Source organism: Castor canadensis, chromosome 12, assembly GCF_047511655.1.
Source record: "Castor canadensis chromosome 12, mCasCan1.hap1v2, whole genome shotgun sequence".
Lineage (NCBI taxonomy): Eukaryota > Metazoa > Chordata > Mammalia > Rodentia > Castoridae > Castor > Castor canadensis.
Window position 1 is genome coordinate 2,316,416 of NC_133397.1, and position 20,730 is coordinate 2,337,145.

Here is a 20,730-nt window from a genome sequence, read left to right on the forward strand (position 1 = left end):
AGTCTGTGTTCACACTATTCCCACAGACCCAAAGTTTCATCATGTCCTCCTACGAGTGGTAACACTCAGGATCCAGGTGGGAACTGGCGTCCTGGACAAAGTTAGCTTACAGGAGATCCTCTGGGTCTATGGACCCACCCAGCAGTCATCTCCACATACCATGACTCTGAAGTGCCCATAGCGCATCTATGCCTTGTAGAGCCAATGGAGGGTCAATGGGACTGGAAACATGTGCCTGATTCAAGGATCAAGGCTGTAAAGGGGCAGGACTTTGTTCACTTTATCCTCTGGCCTCAGCAGAAGTTCTTAAAGTGACTACAGACTAAGGTCAACAAAGTAAGGTCCCTGCTCAGAGCAGCAGTGCTGGACATGGAGTCTTAGAGCAGATTCACACAGCCTCCCGTACATGGTATGCAAACACTGACCTCCAAAACCATCTACCCCAGTGCGACAAAGAGAGGACTGGAAAGCACTCACACCCAAAAACAGAGGGGAGCAGTGTACAGTCTGCCAAAGAGCTGTATTCGCCCCCCAGATTTCCATCATAAAGTTGTCAAAAGGTCTGTGGACACGGCACAGGCCATCACAGACATGCAGTGTGTTATGACGTCATGCTGAAGAGACATCAAGATCCCAGTACGTACCACTTCTGTCAAGGTTCAGGAGAAAGCCAGGACATCCCCAACATGAAAGCAAGAGCTCTATGTCACAGCCACAAAGGAGATGTAATACCTGACTAGTCTCCTCATTGTACAGGCAGCATCATCCACTAGCCAATACCAAGGACAGGAACAGTTGCCGGCTGAGGACCAAAAGAGCCCTGCAGCAAGTTCAGCTGGGGTAGACACAGCCCTGCTCTGGGGGCCCACTGTCCAGTGACCGTGCCGCTAAGCAAGGTGTCAATGGTAGAAGTGTACAGCAGGGACTCCACAGCGAGTTCAGGGACAGTCATAGGTCTCCAGACCCTGCAGCAAGAGCACTCTCTCCAGCAGAGAACCACACACCTGTCAAAAAACAAAACAAAACAGTTCTGGCCATGCTGCTGGGCCATGACAGGGAGACCCCTAATATGTGGCACTAAGTGCCACGTGTCACTCTTGAGACCAGCTAAGTTATAACCACCAGGTCATAAAGCTGTGCAGGCCAGCAACAATCTGCTATAAAATAGAGATGGTGTGCCCAGGACACAGTTAGACAGGACCAGGGGACATGGCAAAGCTGCACAGTGGGTGCCCAGGCTACACATGATTCACTGCCACCCTACATGGAGGGATATAGACCCTGTGCTCACAGGGTCTATGAGGACCCTGTACAATTGGTTGAAGGAGAAAAAGTTGAACAGACAGGAGGACTCAGTGTGGGGACACAAGTCAAAAATAAGTGGCAGCTATACACAGCTATGTTCAGAAGAAGGCATATGAGCAGGTGATGGGAGAGAAATTCCCAAGGTTCAGACAAGCATTGCTCTGGGTGTCCTTCTAGTGTACAAGCAGAAGTGGTACATACTCAAAGATGTGTCCAGAGCTTGGCCTGATGATCAGCAGAGTGGAAAAGAAAAGACTAAAATACCAGAGACAAGGACTGGATACCCAAGTGCCACCTGAGGGGAAGGGCATGCCCTGGTCAAGTCCATCCCTAAAGGGAAGTGTTCGTTCTCTCTGGAACTCTAGGTATAGAGCTATAGTCTGCACCTTGATGCCAAAGGCACAGCCCCCACACCCACACCCACACATGATCAGGGAAGCCACTGAAAACCACGGGCTCCACTGTCCCCATTACACATTATACTATTGGAGGCTGCGAGGCTCCACAGGGTGGACACCTCAACACAAGTGTGGCCAGTGCTTCACCAGTGTTGCACATATGAGCCAGATCCTTCTGAAGAGCTCTGGACCCTAGCAAATGGCAGTGTTGGTACAATGAACTCTATTTTCAATTCACAAAAATATTATGTATTTATAACATACAATGTTTTGATACATGTATACACTGTGGAATGCTTAAATTGAGCCAATATTTATTGCCTTTCATACTGTTTTTTGTTGTTGCAAGAACACGTGAAATTTCTTTCAAGTGTACGATACATTGTTACTATCTCCAGTTACCATGGTATACAACAGATTTCTTGAACTGGTTTCTTCTCTTACTAAAACTTCATGCCCTTTCACACCCAACTCCTGCCCCAGACCCTGGCATCCACCATTCTCTCTGCTTCCATAGCTGGGCTTTTTTAGATTCCACATAAGTGAAATGATGCAATGTTTCTTTTGCAGTGCTTGGCTTATTTCACTGATCATAACATCCTCCAGATTCATCCAAGTTGTCACAAATAACAGGCTCTTCTTCCTATCCAAGACTGAAAAGTTCACAGTACGTGTACAGCATATTCTCTTTATCCCTTTATCCACTGATAGGCACCTAGGTGGATCCTGCATCACAATATAGGATATATTATTTCATAATATAGGATCCAAGTCATCCCAGATGAACTGCAAAAATGATGATGACTTTAGTGCAGCAAATGAAGAGGCCTGCAAACATGACTGGGGATTTGTCAAAAGCCAGAGGGCGCAGAGGAGGAAAAGGACAGGAAGTACCTTGAATGCAGGACACAGAGGAAGGAGAAGGACAGGAAGTACTGTGGATGCAGGGCACAGAGGAGGGGGCAGGACAGGAAGTACAGTGGATGCAAGGCGTAAAGGAGGGGGCAGGACCAGGCAGGGCAGGACAGGGCAAGACAGGGCAGGACAGGGAAACACAGTGGATGCAAGCAAACCATCTAGACCCTTTCAAAATGCTACTGAGTCAATACATTTTTCTAAAAATTGGTAAATAAAAAGGGAAGAATTTTTTTAATTCCAAGTGTATGAATGTTTCAATTTTTCTGAAATATTATAAAATTTTCTTTCCAAAACTTAGTCTGAGAATTTGGTGAGTACAAGATGAGTTCAATGACCCTTAATGAAAAATGAAATCACCTGGGAAGACCAGACGCTGGCGGCATCTGCTGACACCACTGACCCTAGAGATGAAACAGCTGCCAAACTGCTGAATAAAACGTGCACTCTAGGTCCAAGGAATACGGTAGGCATTACCAGAGACTCTTCAAATCCTCAGAAGCAGATGAAATTTAAGGTAAACAGCACTAAGTAAGAAACACAGGAGGCATACCCAACAAGACACACAAATTGGTTCTGAAATTCTGAAGACTTCTATAGCTGCATGAATCTCAACAGACCATTCAACACACATCCACCAGATATCAAAGAAACTAAGGTGCTTTTAAGAAGGAAAACCAGATCTTTAGAAGGAAAATGCTATAATAACCAGGGAGGCATTCATCTTTCATCTCTGTTTTTAACACTGAAATCAGGTCCTGGAATGTAACTGCCTGTGCTGGATTAACATTATAAAGACTAGGAGACACCAGAGGGCAGGGCCCAAAGACTGCAGGTAAAGCCTGGCTTATGGCACAAGTCACGGGCTCTATAAAACTAGACCTATGGCACAAGGCACAGACTCTGTATAAAACAAACCCACAGCACAAAGCACTGAACCACTGCACACAGCGGCCCTGTCAGTGTGGACTGACAGGAGTCAGAGAGCCACAGGACATCTGGGCTAGAAAGGAATTCAGATGTCACAGAGTGAACACAGCCTTTCCCATTTCACTAATGAGGAAACTGAGGCCAGGTGACTGACTTTTCCCAGTTTACATGACTCATAAGCACCAGAGTCAGGTCTGAAATGAAGCCTTTTGACTCATGTAACAGTCCACTGCTTTGAAGGAGGAAAAACCAGGTGTGTCTCTAAGGCCAGTTTGAGGCCTGCGTCTATTGTCTATTTTCTACATGTAATGCAAGAGTTGAAGGCACTTAATGAGATAAAAAGATAATCAGGGCAAAAGGAAGGGAAAAGGCATACTTGAGGCAGCCCACTGTACCCATGGAGTGTACCACTTGCTGTAAGGGATTATGGAGTCAAAAGGCTTAGAGGAATTCAAAGTAGATTAGCGCCTTTGTGAGCATGAATAGCGGCTGTAGTCAGCTTGCTAAAGGGCTAACAATGCCCTGGCTGGGGGACACTGTCTGTTCCCCAGCTGAGGGGAAGAGGCTTCCACTGGCTGCAACATGAACAGCACATTAGGAATCCAGGGCTATTTTTGGAGACTGTGGCTACCTCCCTGCATCTGGTGCAGACTGAGCAGATGAATGAGGCAGGCTCCAGCTCCACTAAGTAGTCACCTGATGCAGGCATAACATGGTGTGCACAATACGGTGCCTGAGCAGCTGTGCTAAAAATACTTTCTACGGTAGCCTTTGAATCTGAATACATAGCCAAGTATGCAGGATGTATACTGACTGTCATGAGGGGACAATGTGGTGAAGAATCCCAGCCTGGCATCGGGCCTGTCCCCTCACAGGCTCCCTGTCCTCTCTCTCCAGGCAAGGGTGAAGGAGCACAGGCACTTCTGAAGGGCCTCCAGCAGGGTGGCAGGAGCAGACCTCTGCTCAGTGGAAGAGCAGGGTGAGAAGTGGACACAGGAACCAAGTGCCTATGAGGATAGTTCAGCCCAGAGGAGTCACAGCTGTTCCACACTACCTGATATACCCAGAAAAACTCATGTCCCAACAGAGGGCTGGCCGGAGTGAGCACGGGGCAGAACCACCACCTCTCCCCACCTGCAAAAGTCCACAGACCTAGAGCCGTCAATCTCACGAGGACTCTGGTCCTCTCAGGAAGGACCAGTGGCTCTTGTGTAGGTCAGCTGGCAATGAGAAAAAGGAACTATCCAAACCTGTGAGAACTGCCACCTGGACTCTCAACAATGCCAATCCCTGGGGACTCAATACAGCCATGGTCAATGCTCAAATGGAACTGTAGCCCAAGTCTAGCTCTCAGAAGCCAGGGATTGTATATCCAACCTGCAATTACTTCCCCAATTACTAAGTGAACATCAGAATAGACGGGCCTGGTATTCACAGGACCCCCTCTCTCCCCTGGCATTCACTCCATGGTTTCCAGAATTGCTGATCATGTCAGGAAGGACCAGAGGGAAGCCCCAGGAAGTTTGGCTGGCTAAACAGGGGGCCAGAAGCAACACTAAAACATCAGGAGAGGAGAGCTAGCACCATCAGAATCTTGAAAATGCTGGCTGTTGACTCTTCTCTCAGCCCCACTACCCCGCATGCTGCCTGTGTGGCAGCAGAGGCTCGTGGAGAACCACAGTTATTAACAGACACTCAGAGCGGAGCTCTTCACATGTAATGTTGGTACAGAGCAGACTGGAACAGCCCCCACATGCTCATGCACAGAGACTGATCTGGCCAGTGGTTTTCACCACACCCATTTGAACAAGTCACCAGCAGCTACTCGCCCTAGATGGCAGGGTCAGATGCGTGTCCACTGTCCTGCCACAAGCCTACAGCACTTGTTGGGCTCACTACCAGGACCTGGCAGGGGTTGAGGAAGTGAACACAGACCTGCTGCCTGTTTTGTATGGTCCATGAGCTGAGCATAGTTTTGTGTTTTAAGCAGGCATAAAACAATGCAGAAAAGACTATAAGGAGACTGTGTGGCCCAAGGGCCTCAAGCATTGCCCCTCTTGCCTCTGCAGCCCTCCAGTTCTGTTATCGGCTTCCTGCTTCAGGCTCTGGACACAGCTGCACACCCTGCTGTGTGGGAACCACAGCATTCTTTAAACACTGCTCCTGGAGAGTGTGTGCTGGAAAAGCAAGGCACTACAGGGACACTGTAGGAGGGGCTTTGGCAGTGTGGACCTGGGAGTGGACCCACTGCCAGGAACAGCCTGTGCCCCCAACCAGCTCCGGAAGGCCTCGTGCCTGTGCCAACATTCTGATTCTCTCTGCACCCCGCCTGCAGTCCAGCGGATTCCCGCTTCCCCTGCACCACTGCGTGAGGCCACCTGCCCCAACCCCTTCACTTCATGGCAGATACTGGCTGCCCCAGCAGCTGTGGAAAAGTTCTGGCATGACCAAAGCAGTGAACTTCTCTACCACCCGGGGCTGAACTATACCTTCTCCCACAAAGCTGGGCTCCTTCTTTGGGTGTCCTCACTCAATCCTGGGGCACCACAGTGAGTCCCCTTCCCCCTGAGCTCAGTCACTCTCCTGTCTAGTTAGCAACTCTTTACACTAAGCCTTCCTGTTTAATCTGCAACCTGGTTTCCACTCCAACCCAGTCAGCACTGACAGAATTGCACATGGAGGCGTGTGTGCTGCCTGGCCCTGGTGAATAGGAGGTACCAGGTACCTTAGAGGCCAGAGGGGATAGGTGCACAAGGTGTTGACAGGCCCCATGGAGCTCTCAGTCCTGCCTCTGGTAAGCTCAAGAACCTGTGACCTAGAGCAGGCTGGGGCATCTTCACCAGTTCTAGAGGCTAACTTCTGGTGGTCTTTTTGGGTCTGGGAAGCACCATTTGACTTGCTAGCACAAGGCCTCTATCCAGCGACCTTCTGGCTGTTCTGCACAAGGTCTAGTACCTAGCATCCCCACCAGTACCCACAATGTCATGGGGAAACCTGAATATACCCATGGGAAGATAATAGGCCAGACCCTTGAGTCTTAGAGCTAAGCAGTGCCCCCTTGCTTATATCTATTCTCCTGTCAAGAAGCAGTACCTGAGCCAGGCATCGTGGCACTCAGGCTGATGCAGGAGGATCTCAAGTTCAAGACCAGTCTAGGCTACATATCAAGGCCCTGTCTCAAACAAAAAAAAAGACAGAAGTTCCTGGCTCAACTTCGTCCTGCTCAGAAGGTGGGAACTTCCCTGCACTGAGGAATGGGCACCTGATTCATCAAGCCACAGCACAGGCAGATGCAGCCCTGTCTGTCACTGTCGCCTTTAAGCAGGTTTTGAGGTTCAGGTGGGCACATAATCTGGGCTCCATCCCCTCTCCCCTGTGCTGCTGCATTAACTCTGCTCATCTGGGTTGCTCCCTAGTGCCCTAAGGGGAACATCTGCCCTTGGCTAGCAGATGGCTCTGCCTCAAAAATGGAACCAACAGGAAGCACAGTGCATAGGAAAGTCACTGAAAGAAAGTGGTAAAGACAAATCATCTCAGGAGACAAAACTCTGAGTTGCTCCCTGGGCCATCCACACTGTCTAGATGGGGAGATGGTTACCTGTTTATAGGATGAGCACAGTACACAGGCCGTGCCCGTGGGACACTCACCATGGATTCTCACTCCACAGGAAGCACTAGGAAGACCTCCTCCGAGGCTGCCAGCTGTGCCCAGTGATCTTTACTCTGCAGGTGTCATGCACCCAGGTCTCACTCATTGCCTTATCCAGCAGCTCCTCTATACAGGGCTGGGAGTTGCTCCCCAAGGTGACTTAAGATCTACACAGTACTTCAGAACCCCCAGCTGCCTGTATTTCCAAGTCTCTGCATGAAATTCCTTCTTTCTGAAGAAAGTTATATGGGTTTCTGACCATTCATCTGCGCATATGGTGGTGAGCAACTCAGGGGGCAGAGTTTAGACTGATTTGCTCTGAGTTGTCGACAGGCATCCCAGGTGAAAATGGCTACCAGGAATTTGACATCGTATCTGGAGCCCAGTGGTGGAAGTGAAGGTTTGAGATTAGTTTCATGTTACAAGGTGCTTGCTAACATTTCCTTTCAATTATCGATTGACAATAATGGAAGACTTCTGATGCTAGCAATAGCACCAACTATAAAATTCTATAAAATTCTTAGATAAAGTGCTAAATGCATAGCTGTGCTTTCAGAAAAATAAAGGCTATGACCAGGAGCAAAAGTATAAAGCTACTGTAGGCACCAACATGGTAAACTACGGTTGCCCTTTCAGTGTTGGCCGCTACTAAAGGCTCCATGTGGGACAGGAAGGTAGAGGGTTGACACTGAGCCCCCTCAAAATGCTAGGCTCCTGCAAACCTAGGCTGCTAGATTAAAAGAATGACCTAGAAAAGATTCCTTTCCAGCTGGTACAAGGAAATGCCAAGAACTCGTGGTTTTTCTCAGCTTTGGGAGATGCGCCTTTCTACCCTGAGAATCTGTAACCTACTTGATCCTTACAAAGGCCTGGGTTTGAATTTATAACAGCAGTGTGGTCCAGCAAATTTAAAGGCAGGAGTTTAACTTTAAAAGTCCTGATTTGTTGGCAGCTCCAGGAACTTTCCAAAACCAAATATGAATGGCCTCTGGAGGACTGCACCCACATCACCCCCACCCCCTGTATTCTCATGGGAATCCTAACAGGAGCTAATAATGAAAAGTGACAAAACTCATGAAAAAACTGCGACCTTGAGTCAGAGTTGGCCAAAAGCAAATGAGAGCACTAAAATTCCAACTTCAGGTACTGAAATCTTAGAAATGTTTAAAGAAACAAGAGCTAGAATTAAAAACATGAGCTACAACAAGACTATCAATATTTAAAGTTTTTTTTTTTGGGGGGGGGAAGGTGACACAGGGATCAAAACCAGGGCCTTATGCATGCTAGGCAAATGTGCTACACTGAGCTACACCCTCAGCCCTTGGGTTTTCAAACCAAGATCTAGCTATTTGGCTCAGGCTGTCCTCAAACTCACAATCCTCTTGCCTCAGCCTCCTGAATGCTGGGATTACAGCCTGCACTACCATGCCCAGCACTTAACAGGAATATTTTTTAAAGAACCAAATGAAGTATCTAGGAATAAAAAATTACAATTGCTGAAATAAAAATCTCAATTGGCAATTTAACAGCAGGTTAGAAATACCTGTGAAGTAACCTCTGGAATAAAGATGTGAGGAAAGTACCAAATACAACACAAAAAGACCAGGAGCTGGGATGTGGGGAAGACACAGAGACGGCTCCCAGGCAGCTAAGTGGGGAACACAGGGCAAAACAGAGGCTTCAGGATATATAGCCTCTTAAGGGAGAAGGCGTGGCAATTTTCCAGAATTAAAGAAAAATGAGATACACAAATTCTCCAGGTCAGGAAGCAAGACTACTTCCAAGCAAGATAATTAAAAACAAATCCATAACTGGAGGGGTTGTAGCAAAAATGCAGGACATGAAAGACAAAGACAAAATGTGAGGGCCTACAGAGCTCTGCGCACCTCTGCAGCCAATAGCAGCAGTGGACTCCACTGCCAGCCAAGGACCCTGCAGTCGCTGACAGCTGCTCAGGAAGAACCAGCCTTCCAGAAGAGACATCCACCAACCTCCAAAGACCTTCCCTTTCTTAGAAAGAAGGAAAGTGGCTCCGGAAGGAAGGCATCAAATTACAGTTAAGACAAAAGGTGAGAAAAGCATGTGCAAAATCTAGAAAACATCTACATGGATGATATTAACAATGGTGATAATAATCAGTGTTGAGGATGATAAAAGGTTCAACATGAAATATAAAAACTGGCCAGCAAAATGCCCAAGATGGAAAGTGAATGCAAGAGGATAAAAGCTTCTTAGGTTCTTACACCGCTGGAAAGGACGATACTGAATACTTCATTTCAGATTTTACGTTAAAGAGCAGAACAGGGGTGGCTGTGTGGGTGTGGGGAATGGGGGAGCTACTGCCATTCAAGGGAACAGAAAGGACCAAAAGAAGAAACTTACAAAAAATAAGCTGAGCGAAATGATTCCAAACAGATCAGTGATCACAATAAACTATAACAAAGTGATTCAAAGCAATTCATTAGCTACAGATTGCCAGACTGGACTTACTTTTTAATCAGCAAAACAGTGTTTTCAAAACATAGCCTTTAAACTTGAAGACACGGAAAGTCAAAGAACAGAAAAAGATACACTGATAATAAATGAAAGCTGATTTCACCATATTAAAATGAGACAAACAGATTTTAAGGTAAAAAGAACAAAGGTGGATACTTAATAAAGTTTCAAAACACCAGAAAAATATAGTCTCCTCTCTTCCCCTCCCCTCTCCCAGCCTCTACTCTCCTCTTCTCTTCTACTGACAGTCTTGTTATGTGGCCCAGGCTGGTCTTGAACTCCTGATCCTCAGGCCTTAACCTCCCAAATGCTGGGGTAACAACTGTCTGCCATCACACATAGCTAAAGACTGAACTTACATATGCTTAATAAAATCACACCAAATCTATAATGCGAAACTTGACAGAACAAGTGAAAATTGAGACTTTTGAAATTATAGTGGGAGACTTTAACCATCTCTCAATAACTAAGAGCCAATGGGAAAGATTTTAAATGTTAAGGTTTAAAAAGTTGAACACAAATGTCCTCGAAGTTTCTCAAGTGTAAGTAGAACATAGAAAAATTAAGCATGTAGCAGAACCTAAGAAAGCACATAAGGCAATTTTACTTCTCACTGATGTCCCAAACCAGGGACAAAAGACTCCATGTCCGCATCAGAATTTCTGAAAACCAAGACAGAATAAGATGAGGACAACGTTTGATCTTCACAAGAACACGTTTTCATAAAAGGCCACAGCAAACATACACTAGCTATGAAAAGCCTGAGTTGAAGTCATGTTGAAACCAATGAAAATACCATACAGATTCAAATTACCCAGCTGCCAAAGACCACAGGCTCAAGTGAGGCCGTTCCAATGTTACAAGAGGAAACTGCAGCCAGGGCAGCTGCGTGCCATGCCCAAGGTTCCGCAGCTGCAGTGGCAGAGCATGTGCAGACACAACTGTGACCCGAGGCCTAGAACTCTTCTATTCCACAGCATCTATATGTGCTAATGACCTAAGCCAAACAGGTACTGAGGGATTCCCAAAACAGCAGAGCAGGCAATGAAAGTGAAAAGGCCATTCAATTTTGTAGATAGTGCTATTACATATCAACACATTTTCCAAGCCAGGCATGGCCTGTAATCCCAGAACTCAGAGAGGCAGGAAGATAGTGGATTCTGGGTCAGCCTGGGCTACATAGAAGACCTGTCTCAGAAGTTAAAAAAAAAATGACACATTTTCAGGATAAATGTACTCCATTTTTTAAAATTGCCACTTAGGGTGAAAACTGACCAAAAGAGCATTGTTTACTTCCTTGCTGTTGCAAATGCCATTCATGGGATTTGATGATTTATTGACAACATATTCTGACACACTAAATATTCATCCACAGAGTCAAGGCAGGCTCCTATGATGAACAGGTACTCACTTATGCACAGCCCTTTCTTTCTTCATGAAGAATCTGCTTTATATGTATTTTTACCTACACCATATAAGAGGTAGACTACAGTTAGTATAACAGCCACCTTCCTGAAAAGCTGAAAGCAAGATTGCTTTTCTAAAATGGTAGAAGTCCAAGCTGCTATCTTCTTTCCTGCAGCAACCAGCAGCCTTGGGCCCATGAGACAAAACAGTATCTCTCTCTCTCTCTCTCTCTCTCTCTCTCTCTCTCTCTCTCTCTCTCTCTCTCTGTCAAGCAGTCCACTTGTGATCTAGACTATGACTGTAGTAAGCTCCCATTCCACAACCTACCTCCATGTCAACTGGTTTTGACAAAGTATCAAGATAGCTGTGCTGCTCCATTCCTGGAACTATGCTAGGATGCTCTGGCAAATTTCTCAAGGTCTACAACTTAGTTTTCCACAAGATGATGTTTTCACGCCCTATGGTCTGGGTTAAAAGTTTTCTTTAAACTCTGTTAAAACAGGACTATAACTCTCAGCAAAAGTAATATTAAAAACATGGCATCCAGGGCTGAGGATGTGACTCAACCAGTATAGCATGTCCCTAGAAAGAACACTATTCTTCTTGGTACCCCAGTACCAAGAAAAAAATAAATAGGTAAAATCAAAAAGAAAGTTAAGACAGAGCATCCACATTACTAGGTTAAAATGCTAAGACCTAAACTGATGGATCAGTTTGTTGAAATCATTCTAAATTTACGTTTCATACCTTAGACCATGAGTTGAGTCCCCTGCGAAGCAAGATGACAAAAAAGTTATTAAGTAGAGTAGACACCGTAATTATGCAGGGAAGATCAGCCTTCTTTATTTCTTTTTCATTAGTATTGTTATACTGGGGGTATACTGTGATATTTACAAAAGTTCTTACAATGTATCACAGTTGAATTCACCCCTCCATCACTCTACTTGAAGATCAGTCTTGCTCCAGCAGTAGAAGCAGAATCAGTGTCTCAAACTGAGACTCGCAATCCTCTGTAAAACAGAGGCCCGCTAATGCCTGAGCCCAGGAACTTCAGCCACGTCTCACACCAGCAAGTCTCCAGACCACAGGTCGGGGCACTGGCCCCCACACCCATCAGTGCCAGCTATGTGTACTGTCGGGATTAAATATTCTAATTAAGAATGTGAAAGAAAAGTTTCAATGAAAACAAAGTAACAGGCTTTAGAAAATCTCAGTAAAGCAAGCTATTAAAATTTCCTTAAATGTAGGCAAGACAAACCAAGCACTGGGGGTGGGGCACAAAAACACAGATTCTAACCTCAAGGCTATGGGGTGACTGATTTTTTTTTTCAGTGTACTGAAACCAACACTGGGAGTCACAATGGAGCAGCTATGGAAGAAGGTGGTGGAGAAGCAGAAGACTGGCTCAGTGGATTGAAGGCCCTGTCCTTCAATCACGGATGGACAGCACTAAAGCTGAAACAGTGATGGGAGGAGGACTTATTTTGCAGGCATTTAGGTAGCACTGGCTTTGCACCAGTCACCTAATGCTTTATAAGTATGAACTCACTTATCTGAGAAATGGCCCCCTGAGGAGGCAAGAGCCTCCCCCAAGTGTCTTATTTGGCTCTTCTTAATTAACCAATCAGCCTGGGTGGGGTAAGTGAGGACCTGTCTTGTATTCAAAGAAGACAACTGGCCTGTGTGGAGTCACTCAGGTTGGGTCTGCTGCCAGGCAGGCCTGGCTACCTCCTACCCCATCCCATCCTGTCCTCATTGTACAGCCTTGGAGGTGTCAAGCGGCCTCTGTAAGTGCTGCCACCTCATCTGTGAATCTCATGGACACAGGGGGGATGCAAAAGTTACAAGGCACAGTATATTTTAAGGGTGGATTCTACCAAGCAGGGGCAGGCATGACCAGGGGTCCTTCCTCAGCCTCACCCCCTGGTTCTGAGATGTTGTTGCACTGTCAGCTCATAGTAAAGCAGGCAGAGCAGGAGACCAGGGAAAACATGTTGATTCGTACCCACACTCCTGTCTCAGAGCTCCAGCCCACCCAGCCACCCTCCCAGGCTTTCCTGGAGCCGCCCTCCCTAACAATTCCTGGCACTACCAGGGATGCCCCCAGGGCTGAACCTTACTCCCCCCCCCTCCCCCCACCACCACCGCACCCTGTCCCAGCCCTCCACTTGACTCCAGGTCCCTAGTCTAGTGGCAAGCTCCAGAAGGGCCTACCCAGAGCAGTCCTGAAATGTGACAAGAGGCAGGCTGATGTCAGAGGACTGCTTGGCTGGCTGATGCCTTCACCCCACACTGCCCCACAGGCCACCGGCTCTTGTGAGAACGGCCTCCAGAAGAGCTGCTGTGCCTTGAGGCACCTCTCCTTAATCCAGACCTACAGGACACCTCACAAGGGAGGGAACAGGCCAGTAGAGAGTCAGGCCCAGACAAGGAGTGGTGCAGGCTGGCAGTGAAGCACGTCTCCTTGGGCGTCAAGCACAGCAGTGTTGTGAAGCTCTGGCTCAGCCTCTTTCATCCCCATGAGCACTATCCTGCAGCTCAGCTTGACACCCCACCAGAGACCTCTCTTAAGGCTGCTTCTTTAAGGGGCCAAAAGGTGGTCTCTCTCCTTCCAGCTGAGCCTGTCTCAGGAACCCCTAACTACTGGAAAGGTTTGCCCACTTGTGTGCAGGATCAGACATCTCCAGAGGATGGAGCAAATAGGAGGCTAGCACCTGGATAACTGGCCCTGTGGACATGCCTTGCCCAGTGTACAGGCGCAGGGGCACTGGGGGAGCTGAGCAGCCTCCCACCCAGCTTGGCAGCCCCATCTCTAACCAAACAAAACAATCTGGCACCTAAAGCAGAAATCCTGTCTGATCCATGTATCTGCTTGCTCTGTGAATGCAGTAATACAATGTTTGATACTTACAAAAAGGACAGTGACATTTGCTAGGTATCAAACACTTTGCATTCTGGACAGTGTCCGTCCATGTTCTCATCAAGACAGAGGAAAGGTTGAACAATCAGCATTAGCTGAAGCAAGGATGGCATATATCACCCTAAGGACGTGTTTTAAACTACAGTATAGTACTACTCTGGCAGCGGGCCATGTCAGAAATTAATTAACACTGGCATAAAAAAAAATCACACCTTCATTCTTTGAAAATCTAATGATTTGAAGACTGACACATTTACGTTTCTTTTTTTTCTCCAGGATAAAATATCAGAAACACCCTCCTACAAAGATAAGCAGTTGACACAATTCATGCATAAAAACACTTCTCAGTAAGTACTGAGGAGGGTGTCAACACTCTGTTCCATCAGACCCAAGGAGGGAGCACAGGGCAGCCATCAGGAGGGTCTACTAGAAGGAGGCAGGGCTAAAATTCTGGCTTGCCACTTATCTGTGTGTGACCTTGGGAAAGTTACTCCTTCGAGTTCCTAAGCCTCAGTCCCCCAACTGCAAAATGTAGACACGTCTCAATCTTCTGGGGACTTTGAAAAGATTAAGTGAGATGGAAAATGAATGTACTTATCTGGTCCTTGAGCCAGGCAGACACCAACAGGGATGGATGAAGGGAAGACTCAGGCCAGAGACAATGAACCTCAGGCAAGAGGTCAGTAAAGCAGTCCCACCTATCTGTGCGGCAGACCCGACACACTGAGTTTGGGAGGGAATCAAGGCCACACAGCTTTACACAGTGCACAGGAAGTGCAGGACTGTGCTGCGTCACACACCGTATGATGTATTGCAGTAAATGATATCTTTCCCTTACACCAATGTCTCTGGCTAGAAAAAGCAGCAGGCCCCTCTCACTTACTAGCCTCCCACCATAGCCTGCAGTTCACCAGATAAACTTTAGTAGCTTTTTCTAAGGAGGGAGAAAAGAAAAATAAAATTTAACTGCTGTCTCTATAGGCCATCCTGGCTCACCATTTTTTAGCAATTAACTTAGAAAAAGGAACTGCTACAGCTTACTCCTTTCTGAGTTTTTAACCTGGTGTGGGGGGAGAGGAGTCAGTCTTAAGCAGCAAGCACCCCTTTCAGCCTGGTTAGCACCTCATGCTTGCAAAGCACTTTAACAAGTCATCTTCATGCACTTTGCATCGTTACCTTCCATGGATAGGTCAACAAACCTCAATGAAGTTACACATTGATCCTGGCTCACAGGGAAAGACGGGCTCAGGCTCCTAGTCTCCTCCTGGCACCCTTCCTCCTGAGCCTTCAGGTGGCGTATCTTAGTATGAAAAGTGTTAGCCTATACAGCATCTGCAAAGGATTTTCCTGACTTCTAGCCAGGTGTGGTGGCTCACACCTGTAATCTTAGCTATGTGGGACACAGAGGTTAGGAGGCTTGCAGTAGGAGGCCAGCCCAGGCAAAAAGTTCTTGAGATCCCATCTCAACCAATAAAAGCTGGGTATGGTGGTGTGCACCTATCATCCCAACTAGGCAGGAAGCATAAATAAAAGGACTGTGGTCAGGCTGGCCCAGGCTTAAATTTGAGACCATATTCAAAACATATCTAAAAAGCAAAAAGGACTAGGGGAATGGCTCAAGTGGTAGAGGGCCTACCTGGCAAGCACAAGGCCCTAAGTTCAATTCCCAGGACCACCACCACAAAAAAGATTCTCCTGACCCAGGCCAGGATGAAAAGTGGGGGTGGATGAATGGCACTGGGCTTACACGACACTGCCCCCCCCGCCCCCACACCAGCTTGCTTTCATTCTATCAGACTTCTGCCTGAGTAAACGCTTTAGTGCTCTGAGTAGCTAACCACTGAGGGTTACAGGGTCTGGCTTTCCGGCTCACTGCTGTGAGCATGCCCACAGAGGGATGAGTGCAGGGGCAGCTGGGTAGCCAGGCTTGCCTCTCTGAGTCACATGCAAGCACCACTCTGATTCCGGCAGATTCCCCTTTGTTTGGGGGAGCTCTGTCCTTTGCAGCGATGAAAGTCCATAATGTAGCTTCCTCAAATGCAGCTACTTGGATGTAGCAATGCTACATGGCCAGAGCAACAGGAGATGGACCTTCGAAGGCATTCTGGGGCAGATGGGCTCCTTTCATCCCCTCAGACAGACCAGGAAAGCTACACACCCAGGGCCAGAGCCTTGCAAGTGACATACACTGCCGCAGGGTCTCTTCTGGCTCCTGCACATCTCCTGTGCTCATTTCTGAAAGCCACCTGCATGGCCACTGCTGAACACTGTTCCTTCACTTGGTCTCCCTCGTGTCTCTGGGCTCCTGCTCAGGTACTATGCACACTGTGAGGCCATCCCTACACAGTCCTGGGAACAGACAGGCAGAGCTGTCTGAGACTATTGCACAAATGCCCACATAGGTACCTGTGCTAACTCTTCATTGCCGTGACAAAATCCCTGGTTAAAGCAATTTAAAGGAAGAAAGACTGATTCTGCCTCATGGTTTCAGTGGTTTTAGTCCATGGTCACTTGACCTCATCCCTGTGGGCCCAAGACCAGGCAGAACATAATGATGGAAAGCACATGGTAAGTGAATTCACTTCAAGCCAGGAAGCAGAGACCAGCAGGGGCCAAAGATTAGATACAACCTTCAAAGATGCACCCCTAGCGACCTACTTCCTCCAACCAGGTCCCACCACCTAATAGCCCATTAGATATGAGCTCAACACTGGACATCAATGAAGTTAGTACCCCCTGATCTAATCACCCCTCAATAGTGCCACCAGCTGGGGACCAAGCCTTCAATACAGAGCCTTTCTGGCCATATTTTTATTCAAACCATAATAGCACCTTACCACTGCTCACTGGGGCCAGCATCCTATCCTCGCCTTCGTGATGACTTATTATGCATGTGTCACTTTATCTACAGTCATGGTTTAGCTCATTAACTACTGTAGAAATCCATTAGACAACTTCAAAGTTAGGAAAATTATTTTCTCTTATGCAAAAGTACCTCTGGTTTGGGGGTCCTGCTCATCATTAGAGCCCTGACACGAGGATGGATTTCCTGCAAGGATCACCAGGCAGAATGCACCTTCTTGAAGGGGAGGGACAGAGTTAGAAACAGTTCTGAGAGGAGCGAAGTCTCCACTGTGAGAGGTGGGCCAGACCAAGTGACAGGAACCTGGGAAATTTATACTCTTCTTATGAAAAGGTAAAACAAAGCACAAGAATGAGAAAAGGCAAGTAGAGGAGAACAATTCAAGTGACAAAGAAAAAAAAATGAAGACAAGCTCAGCCACGGGGTCCCTGTCATCAGACAGCATTTGTGAGAACTGGCAGTGTGTGGGGGATGTTAAGTCTGAAAAACCTCAGTTAATCGGGGCAAGTTCCCTTTAGGTGGCCAATTCTAAAATATCTTTTAAAATCATTAAATTGTCACACTTAATGCTAAAAAGTCTTATTTTTGCCTGCCTAAATATCCCAAATGAAAATTCTGTACTGAAACTTAATTCCAAAATAAGTTCTTTAAATTTTTCTTATCTTTCCCAATATATTGGGTCTACTTCAAATTCCTAGAGATGGGTCAAAAAAAGAAACAAACAGAAACAGCAAACACTTGTAAGAAAAATGAGACGCCAGAGATCCCACGGGACGGAGCAGAGCCCTTACTGAACATCAAGAGCCTTGCCCTACTGGACCTGAGTGATGGTGGAAGGCCAGTCCACATGCAGGAAGCTTTACATGCTGCACTGTTTGAAAACAGGATTCATATTCAACACAGCAAAACAGATAATAGGTGTAGCTCTCCATCATTTGAGGGGAGAAATGCCAGCAAAGAGAAAGTCAGTCTCTGAAATTCTAGAATAAACCTGCAAACACCAGGCCCATTCAGCCACCCTTACCAGGACCTCCTGGCAGCCCAGCTTTACCTTTCTACACTCAGCTAAATAGAGCTTGCACTGTGTGGGGCTCCTCCTGGCAGGTCATTCCTCCTTGATGGCAGCAATACCCCCACTCCACAGCCCAGCCCAGATCTGAAGATGGTGGCTGAACCTGGCTGATGAGCTGCTCTGATAATGAAGAAATCCATTTTCTCTGGCCTATCACCTGGAGCAAATAAACACAGGCTCCCACCATCTGAGCATTTCTTCCTTCCCTGTCTCTCTTCATTCTCTCCTACACTTGTATACATCTAACCAAACCCCAAACTGTGTTCTCCACCTGCTATGTCTACCCTTGAAGCTCAACCATGAAGGCACCTACCACTCAACTCACAGTTATGGGCTATAGCACCATTCCCTGGTGGTTATGCTATGAGAAGACAGAGTCAGCTGGACATGACAACGTTGCCCAGGAAACAGCTGCTGAAGTGGGTGGTCCAGGCCCGCTCTTGGCCTTGGAGCCTCTGATCTTCTGCAGGTAGAAGCCACGGACTGCAGTCCAGATGGTGCCCATTAAGGCTCCCTGTGCGTAGAGACAATAGGATTTAAAGCCCCACCTTTCCCATCGACAAGTGGGACACCTCGCTGCCTTTTAATGGACACAACATCCCTCCCACCCCCAGACAGCATGCAGAAATATGAAAATTACCTCAAGGGTGAGCTCTGATTATTCTTATCAACGCTGCCGACTAGAAAAGGAGCCCCACTCACCTGTAGCTTGACGGTCCTTTACTTATTCTTCATTTCACCTTTTTGTTGTGCCTTAAATAGTTCCAGCCTGACTTAGTCTGTCCCATCCCTTCAGTCCTCACACAGAGTGCATGCAACACACAAATTCTGTCACTGTGCCACAGTTTTCATGAGGCTAGCTGCCCAGACCTGCACACCCATTTTCCCAGGAAGAGGCTCTAATGAAATGTAGTACCTAGCAGAGCCACCCACACAGATGCCACCTCTCAGTGCACACCCCAAGGCTTGCTCCCTTTCACCACCTGAGATGCAAGGAGCTGGTCAGAGCAGCAGGCCAGGTGACACTGCACTAGCAAACAGACAGAATGCACCAAAGGATGCCAGGGGCCACCTCCTGGCTCCTAGCTACTGTTTTACAACCCTGGCTGGGACAGAAGCCTCTGGCTCCATGTGGCCTGTATGCAGTGGGAAAGGATCAAGGCTGTACACAGAGGGACAGATGCATGTCACTGTTAGACACTGGCCCAAGGTGGCCATCTGGCTTTCTACAACCACCAAGGACACATAGAAGGGCAAGAGAACCAGACACCAGCCAGCAGTGCTATTAAAGATGGCTACATGGTAAAAGGGGATAAAGGGAAAAGGAAGCCCCTTTGGCTGCCTGAGGGAACAGTGCCACGTCCCAGGAGCTGTCTCCTAGAGACTGGGAGGAAGCAGACAATGAGCAGCGAGCGCCCCCTACAGGCAGAGGGGGTGGGAGACCGGTGCCTGGAGCAAACACAAGGGTGGGCACAAAACCGAAACCCAGGCAAGAGCTGAGGGCCTGACGAGTATCCAGACTGTAGACAGTGGTGCTCTTGGGTAAGTCTCCCATGTGGCTACACTCTGGACACCCCGCCCATTTCTCTTACTGCATGAGGTGTAAAATGCACATCATCTCCATTCTATAAATGACAATGATCAGGTGAGGGAGGTTCACTTCTGGGGACACAGAGCCTCTAAACTGGAGCCAAGACTCAAGACTCCATCTGTCTGTCCCCATCTCATCACTCCACCCTCTTGCTTCTGGCAGGAAGGAATACACAATAAAGAAATGGGTCCACCAAGGGCAGAGGCAGAAAAAGCAAAGATGGCAGAGGATGATGGGCCCAGAAGAGGATTCCCGCAATCCAGCCATGGGAAGAGAAAAGAAACATAAGAGCCACATGAAGCCGGGCGCCAGTGGTTCACACCTGTAATCCTAGCTACACAGGAGGCAGAGATCAGGAGGATCAGGGTTCGAAGCCGGCCCAGGGAAACAGTTCACAAGACCCTTTCTTGAAAAAAAAAAAAAAAAAATCACAAAAAAGGGCTGGTGGAGTGGCTCAAGGTGGAGGCCCTAAGTTCAAACCCCAGTACCGCCAAAATAAAAAGAGCCACATGAAGATGCCTGAAGACCCAGAAATTCTCCCTGAGAAATTAACCCAAAAGAGAAAGTCACTAAAGGATGAAAGATGTGCATTGTGAGTTCATAAGAGCATTGTTCATAAGAGCAAAGCAATGAAAACGAATGACTACCAAGGGAAACATTGCAGTGACATCGGCTGAGCACAGCCTTGAGAAAAAGGGTTTCTTTCTCTCATCTCAAGACAAGCCACACAGTCCCCCCAGCCAGCCCTTGCTGCTCCCAGTATTTGGTCTCCACCTGTGCCGAAACCTCAACCCCAAGAGAAGGAGCTCACATTATGGGAAGGAGGGGTAGGCTCCAGCCACAGATGGGGCCAGGAAAAGGAGGCTAAGCTCCCAACCCTCTGACCCACAGTATCATGAAAAGGTGTTCTTCTACCATTTATTAAGTCAAAGAGACTGAACAACTCTTCTGCCCTCATGCTTATCTGTGTATGGCATGCACATACTACGCATCTGAGGTATTTCCTCGTGAATCACCTGTCACTCAGCTCCAGCTATCACAGGCCCCATGACAGAAGCCCCATGACAAGGCCTAGAAGGGGCAGGACACAGAACATCCCACCTAGAGTGGGCTATCCCGCCAGGCATGGCCTGGAAGCATGAAAAGACAAAGGAGTGGGACCCACTGTGTCCATAAACTGGGAA

General features: G+C 47.4%; 1 protein-coding gene across 3 annotated transcripts in view; it reads right to left on the minus strand.

Annotated features, from left to right (window-relative positions):
• Eipr1 (EARP complex and GARP complex interacting protein 1) overlaps window positions 1-20,730 on the minus strand; it is a 149,733-nt gene that overhangs the window by 67,748 nt on the left and 61,255 nt on the right. The window contains exon 2 of one of the 3 annotated variants that reach the window (XM_020174616.2): window positions 733-1,004. The exons of the other annotated variants lie outside the window; for them this stretch is intronic. The gene's annotated coding sequence lies outside the window, so the exon portion shown is untranslated. The remainder of the gene's footprint in view (window positions 1-732; window positions 1,005-20,730) is intronic. 3 annotated transcript variants of the gene reach the window in all.